Raw genomic sequence first — 7,500 nt, 5'->3', positions numbered from 1 at the left:
GACTTGAGAGGTGTAGGATGTGAAAAGGAGTTGAGGAGGTAGGTGGTTTCGGTGTAGGATGTACGTGGAGGACGCGAGGAGGTGTGTGAATTGAGTTTAGGAGGTGTAGGATGGAAGGAGGACTTGAGTTGTAGGTGCGTGCCGTAGGAATAACTTGATGAGGTATATGACGTCATTGTAGGAGATGTAGGATTTAGATAGGAGAGAGAGAGAGAGAGAGAGAAAGAAAGAGAAAGAGAAAGAGAAAGAGAAAGAGACAGAGACAGAGACAGAGACAGAGACAGAGACAGAGAGAGAGAGAGAGAGAGAGAGAGAGAGATAAGGGGAAGGGAGTGGTAGAGTACCGTCTCCTCCAAGCCAAGAGAAGAACAAGGAAGCCACACACGCGACCCTCACTCGCAGGCACTCGCGCCCTCCTTCGGTCATTTCGTCGGTCACTCTGGGCATGACCTTGGCACTCGAGGGGGGGGGGGAGGGTGAGGGGGGGGGCGCAGGCACATCCGTATCCGATTCCTGCAGGATCTCCTTCTAGTCCCCCCTCGTGCTTGTTATTATTATTGTTGATTTGCTGTTATTGATAATATTGGTGTGTTGTTGCTGTTATTATTATTATTATTATTATTATTATTATTATTATTATTATTATTATTACTATTATTATTATTATTATTGTCATTATTATTATTGTCATTATGTTTTTTTATTGCCGCTATTTACTTTCTTAAAGAATGGAAATAATGTGGAAGATCTGCGCCCGTCCAGGTGTCTTCCCCACCCTCCCGCCCTCCATGCACGCCCTCCTTTCCCCTCTCTCGCCTTTCCCCCTCCCACATTCCGTCCCCCACCCCTCTTCCCCCTCCTCCCCACCCCCATCCCCACCCTACAACCCAGCGTAACCCCAAAGCCTCCCTCGAAGATCGCAGGAGTTGGCCAAGAGAGGAATTTCCTGTCGAACTATACGGCGGGCGGTGGAAAGATCCGCGATGGAGGGGGAGAGAGAGGGGAAGGGAGAGGGAGAGAAAGAGAGGGGAAGGGAGAGGGAGAGGGAGAGAGGGGAAGGGAGGAGGAGAGAGAGAGAAGGAAAGGGAGAGGTGGAGAAGGTGAGCGAGAGGGAGAGAGGGGGAGAAGTAGAGAGAGAGGGGGGAGGGGAAGGGAGAGAGGGAGAAGGAGAAGAGAGGGAGGAGGAAGGGAGAGAGAGAGAATGGGAGGGAGGAGTGAGGGGAAGGAAGAGGGAGAGAGGGGGTAAGGGAGAGGGAGAGAGGGAGAGGGGAAGAAGGGGAGGGAAAAGGAGGAGAGAAAAGGAAAAATAGAAAGAACGAAAAGGAGAAAGAGAAGTAGAAGTGCGCGCGGAATGTGAAGCAACACGTAACCGAGGGTTCGTTCGACTTGCAGGCGGTGAGGGAATTTTGGGAGGGGTTATGAGGGAATGTTGTTTCGGATTATGAGGAAATATTGTTCCTGGGGATCTTATGTCATGAGATAATTTTGTTCCGGATTTAAGAGAGTTGTTTATGTTGCGGGGGAGTATTGTGCCGGATTTATGAGGGTCTTTTATGTTGCGGGGGAGTATTGGGCCGGATTTATGAGGGTCGTTTATATTAGGAGGCAGTATTGTTCCGGATTATGAGGGTTGTGTATGTGTGTGTGTGTGTGTGTGTGTGTGCGTGTGCGTGTGCGTGTGCGTGTGTGCGCGTGTCTCGTGAGGACAACCGCCAAGCAAGTCGCACGGATGATAGGCGTCGAAAATGGCCCCAAGTAAAACCTCGTGTAGGCTAATGGAGCCTGGGCGTGTAATGCGATGTAAACCGACGTCAATATGAGCGAGGGTGGCGTGCTCGCTGGTAATCAAAGCACACACACACGCACACACACACGCACACGCACGGTACTGCGACGTCCAGGAGGAGGGTGCAGGGGAGGGGAGAGGAAAGGGGTAGGAGCCCCTCCCGTGTAGGATAATCCAGAGGGACTGGGCCTTGTCTGTCACGATTATTAGATGTCACGCGTATGCCATGGGGGAGGTGGGGAGAGGGGGGAAGGGAGGGGGGGGCACAGCAGGCGCGGGTAACGATAGAGGAATTCGTATGAGCGTGTTGTGTGTGCGTACGTGTCTGTTGCTCTTTTTACATCCATGCTATCACGTTCTCTCTTTGTGTCTGCGGGTGTGTTTGTGCGAGAGTGAGAGTGAGAGTGGGTGTAAGGGTGAGTGGATGGGAGAGGGAGTGGGGGTAAGAGTGAGTGGATGGGAGAGTGAGTGGATGGGAGAGGGAGTGGGGGTAAGAGTGAGTGGATGGGAGAGGGGAGTGGGGGTAAGAGTGAGTGGATGGGAGAGGGAGTGGGGGTAAGAGTGAGTGGATGGGAGAGGGAGTGGGTGTAAGAGTGAGTGGATGGGAGAGTGAGTGGATGGGAGAGTGAGTGGATGGGAGAGGGAGTGGGGGTAAGAGTGAGTGGATGGGAGAGGGAGTGGGGGTAAGAGTGAGTGGATGGGAGAGGGAGTGGGGGTAAGAGTGAGTGGATGGGAGAGGGAGTGGGTGTAAGAGTGAGTGGATGGGAGAGGGAGTGGGTGTAAGGGTGAATGGATGGGAGAGTGAGTGGGGGTAAGAGTGAGTGGATTGGAGAAGGAGTGGGGTAAGAGTGAGTGGATGGGAGATGCAGTGGGTGTAAGAGTGAGTGGATGAGAGAGGGAGTGGAAGAGTGAAAGTGCGTGGATGGGAGAGGGAGGAAGGGAGGGAGTGTGAGTTTGTAAGGGTGAGTGGATGGGAGAATGAGAGTGAGAGGATGGGAGAGGTATCGTAAGAGCGAGAGAAAGAGAGAAGGAGAGTACGAGTAAGAAGAAGAAAAAGGAAAGAGAGCGACAGGAAGAGGAAGCGTTTTCTCTTCCTCGAAAGGAGTCCCGTGAGTAAGAGTGGCTGTTGACACGTGCCAGGGTTACTCTCGTAGTGGCTGCCGGCCTCCGAAACAGCCCCCTCAAAGCGGTCCTTTCCTGCTTGGTCCGGAGCCTACGTCGGGCGGCTAGAATGAGAATGCAATGCGCTGTGTGGGAGGGGAGAGGAAAGAGAGAAAGGGAGAGAGAGAGGAAGTAAGGAGAAAAGGAAAATGGTGAGAAAGGAAGAGGTAGCGGAGATGGATAGGGGCAGAGGAGTATCATACACGGACTATGTACGTGTGTATATACAAAGTTAAATAAGTATAGACCTTACATAGACCGTGTATGTATGTTTGTATGTACATACATTCATACATACATACACATATACATACGTAAATGTGTGTGTGTGTGTGTGTGTGTGTGTGTGTGTGTGTGTGTGTGTGTGTGTGTGTGTGTGTGTGTGTGTGTGTGTGTGTGTGTGTGTGCGTGTGTGTGTGTGTGTGTGTTCGTGTGTATGTGCGTGTGTGTGTGTGTGTGTGCGTGTGTATGTGTGTGTGTGTGTGTGTGTGTGTGTGTGTGTGTGTGTGTGTGTGTGTGTGTGTGTGTGTGTGTGTGTGTGTGTGTGTGTGTGTGTGAGCCCTAATTAGCCGTAGGATTGACCCCGAACGAGGCTGGGGCTGGTCCATGCGAGGGAGCGTGGTCGCTTCCTAACGGATGGGTCGCCAAATAGTCCTACTTTCTTCGCTTCACTTCCTCCCCTCGCTCACTCATCCACCTACCTGCCTGTTTGTTTGTTTGTCTGCTCGCCTGTCTGCCTACCTGCCTGTCTGGCTGTCTCTACATGCCTGTCTGATGGGATAATTGTCTGCCTACCTGACTTCCTACCTGCCTGTCTGGCTATCTGTCTGTTGGGATAACTGACTGTCTGTCTATCTGTCTGTTGGGATAACTGACTGTCTGTCTGTGTCTTTGTCTGTGTGTCTGTCTGCCTACCTGCCTGCCACCTACCCGCCCACTCCTTGCACTTCTGTATTCGCCTCGTTTCTCTTTATGAAATTTACTCCACTTAACTTATCTCTCTACCACTTGCTCATGTTAATTTATCTTTCTATTTTCCCCAACTTTTATGTTTCTTTTTCTTTCTTTCGTCTTATCCTTCAACACCCCCCCCGCCCCACCATATATATATATTTTTTTATTCCGTCATCATCGCTCACTTCCCCCTTTATTCTAATTCTCCCCCCTCCTTTTCTTCTTTCTCTTCTTCCCACATGGTCCCCCCTCCTTTTCTTCTTTCTCTTCTTCCCACGTGCCCACCCCCTCCCCCCTCCTTTTCTTCTTTCTCTTCTCCCCACGTGGTTTGTCAGGAAGATGAGCGATGCTGAGAATCTGGGTCAACAAGGAAGAAACCAGTACTGCAGCAAGTTACGTAAGAATCGTGCCTCACAGTGGGCCATGGATTGTCTTCGGTTCCCTCTATTCATTCTCTCTCTCTCTCTCTCTCTCTCTCTCTCTCTCTCTCTCTCTCTCTCTCTCTCTCTCTCTCTCTCTCTCTCTCTCTCTCTCTCTCTCTCTCTCTCTCCCTCTCTCTCTCTGTCTCCTCTCTCTCTCTCTCTCTCTCTCCTCCCTCTCTCTCCCTCCCTCCCTCTCTCTCTCTCTCTCTCCCTCTCTCTCTGTGTGTGTGTGTGTGTGTGTGTGTGTGTGTGTGTGTGTGTGTGTGTGTGTGTGTGTGTGTGTGTGTGTGTGTGTGTGTGTGTGTGCGTGTGCGTGTGCGTGTGCGTGCGTGCTCGTGTGTGTGTGTGTGCGTGTGCGTGTGCGTGTGCGTGTGTGTGTGTGTGTGTGGTGCGCGCGCGCGAGTGCATGCGACGCGCTGACTTAATAGGACACCAGTCTTTTACAGCAGGTAAAAGAGAGACGAACACCGGCCGTTCGGAGAGAAGAGGAAGTTGCACAGCAAAGCCAGCATTTTTTCCTTTTCCACACGCACACTCTGCTGCAGCGGCGGCTCGCGAATCCGGGACGTTTGGCAAACAGATTTGTGCAAGATGACGACGGCCTTTGTTCGGAGAGCGACGGGGAGATAGCAGATAAGGGGCGCGGAGGTTTAGTTGCATTTGTGTGTGGGAATGGACGGTGACGTTGGGGAGGGTGAGAGAGAAAGAGAAGAGAAGAGAAGAGAGGAGAGGAGAGGAGAGGAGAAGAGAGGAGAGAGAGGAGAGGAGAGAGAGAGGAGAGGAGAGAGGAGAGGAGAGAGGAGAGGAGAGGAGAGGAGAGGAGAGGAGAGGAGAGGGAGGGAGGAGAGGGAGGGGAGGGGAGGGGAGGGAATACGAAGAAAGAGGGATAAAGAAGAGGGGAAGCGATATGAGAGGGGGGGGAATAGGGAGAATGAGAGAGAAAGACGAAGGGAAGCTGTGTGAAAGAGAGAGAGAGAGAGAGAGAGAGAGAGAGAGAGAGAGAGAGAGAGAGAGAGAGAGAGAGAGAGAGAGAGAGAGAGAGAGAGAGAGAGAGAGAGAGAGAGGGGGAGAAAGAGGATGGAAGGGACTCAAAGGAAGAAAAAGAGAAGAGACAAAAATAAGGAGAAAGAAAGGAGAGTGGCAAAAGTAGGGAAAAGAGAAGAAGCGTGGGAATTACAGGAAAGTAGGACATGACGAGAGAAAGAGAGAGAGAAGGGTGGGGGTGGAAAAAAAAATGTGAAAAAGAGAAAGAAAATAAGAGTACACTTTCAAGCCCCTTCTTTCTCTCTCCCTGTTGTCCTTCTCCCTCTTCCCCCTGTCGTCCTTCTCCCTCTACCTCTCCCTCTTCCCCCTGTCATTCTCCTTCTACCTCTCCCTCTTCCCCCTGTCCTCCCTCTTCCCCCTGTCCTCCCTCTTCCCCCTGTCCTTCTCCCTCTACCTCTCCCAGTCCTTCTCCCTCTTCTCCTTTCCATCCTTCTCCCACCCTCATCGTTCTGCCGCCCCTCCCCCTCCCCCTCCCCCCGAGAGTGCCACAATGCCCCGGCGCTGAGCTCCCGAGTGCCATCGCGTCTGCTGCGATCATCAAGGAGGCGGAGCTCTGCCGGAAGAAGCATGGAGCGTCGATTCGCCTCCCATTTGGATTCGCGGTTTGTTGACGGGAGTGGTGTTCGCGCGTGAATTTTGTTTTTGTTTTGTTTTGTTTTCCTTTTATTTTTATTTTTATTTTTTCGTTTTGTCGTCTTAATTATATTCGGTTTCTTATTCTACTTTTCTATCTTTTTTCACTTTTACTTTTTTTTGTTATTAATTAATTTTATTCTTATTATTTATCTTTTTCTTTTTTTCTTTTTTTCACTTTTACTTTTTATTTTTTATCCTATTTTTCTTTTATTAATTATTTTATTCTTATTTATCTTCTTTTTCTTCTTCGTCACCTTCTTCCTTCTTCTTCTTCCTCATCGTAAGTGTGATGTATTTAAATAATTAGAGCTTTTTTATAGATTGCTATTACGTTGTAGCTTGGAATGTTAGTTTTTTTTTTTTTTTTTTCCATCGTAGCCGTTAGCAAAGCTCTTACTACTGTTACAACCTATTGTTTAAATCGTTGAGAAGTATATGATTTCCTGAATATTGAAGATGACAACTACCGCCTCGTTTTTCGTTATACCATTTTTTTTTTTTTTTCATTTTATTTCTTCTTTTATTTCACAATGGCTTGAGTAGCCGGATCTCAAGAGGCTGAAATTTCGGTCGGTAAACATGGGTACAACGAACCTACCCCCCCCTCCCCCCTCCCCCGTAACGGTATCCAGGGGCGCCTCGCATTTGTGTGTCGATGCTCAATTATTTAGGTCTCTCTCTCTCTCTCTCTTCTCCCTCTCTCTGTCTTCTTTGTCTGTATTCTCTCTCTCTCTCGTCTTCTCCTTCTCTTCTCTCCTCTCTCCCCCCTCCTCCCTCCCTCCCCTACCTCCCTCCCTCCCCCTCTCTCTCTCTCTCTCTCTCTCTCTCTCTCTCTCTCTCTCTCTCTCTCTCTCTCTCTCTCTCTCTCTCTCTCTCTCTCTCTCAGTCCTCTCACTGCGTCACGGATCTAACCTTTAATTCGGATTTCTACCTCCCTACCAACTCGCTCAACCAACCAGGTTGTCGATCTCAATTTGGTGAAGACGAATTAATTAATCTAAGCTTGTTAAGAATAATATTAATACCTGAAACACACTTCATTATGACATTCTTGAAGAGCGACATGAAGTGCATTTTGCTGTGGCTCGTTACTTCGGCAGGTGTGCTAGCGTGCTGAAGGGTAATAAAGGTGAAAGGTGTGTGTACGAGATAGGTGAACATAGGGGACTCACCTGGTTGTATATATATTTAGGGGAGGGCAGATGTAGGCTTGTTGTCTTAGGTAATCAGCGGTTTGGATTTCTGTGTCTTAGCAAGGACCCGGTTTGATCGATGTGTGGATAATTTGTGTGTTTGTTTTAACAGCTAGCGTTGGTGGGTTCTGAGACTGTTGTTGTAGGCCTGTATTGTTTTCCAGTTGTGTATTTGCATGATTTATTATTATTTTTTGGCCAATGATTTCACTCACTCGACACGTGGAAACGATCACTCACTACAAAACCGCCTGGTCGTAAATTAGATCACCCCTTTTAATGCTGATAGGATTCGAGTCAGTCA

At 49.3% G+C, this 7,500-nt stretch overlaps 2 protein-coding genes across 7 annotated transcripts in view; one reads left to right on the top strand and one right to left on the bottom strand.

Moving 5' to 3' along the window:
- The window catches only part of LOC113826836 (rabankyrin-5), a 92,685-nt gene that overhangs the window by 24,194 nt on the left and 60,991 nt on the right, over positions 1–7,500 (top strand). The window lies entirely within an intron of this gene.
- The window catches only part of LOC113826840 (uncharacterized), a 17,777-nt gene that overhangs the window by 10,223 nt on the left and 54 nt on the right, over positions 1–7,500 (bottom strand). For 2 of the 3 annotated variants that reach the window (XM_027379736.2, XM_027379739.2), the window contains exon 1: positions 7,176–7,314. The gene's annotated coding sequence lies outside the window, so the exon portion shown is untranslated. Of the gene's footprint in view, positions 1–7,175; positions 7,315–7,436 lie in introns of those variants that run through there. The other variant, XM_027379737.2, reaches the window with a different exon arrangement.

Source organism: Penaeus vannamei, chromosome 10, assembly GCF_042767895.1.
Source record: "Penaeus vannamei isolate JL-2024 chromosome 10, ASM4276789v1, whole genome shotgun sequence".
Classification (NCBI taxonomy): Eukaryota; Metazoa; Arthropoda; class Malacostraca; order Decapoda; family Penaeidae; genus Penaeus; species Penaeus vannamei.
Note: the sequence above shows the minus strand (reverse complement) of the source record. Positions and strands in the feature narration are given on the sequence as shown.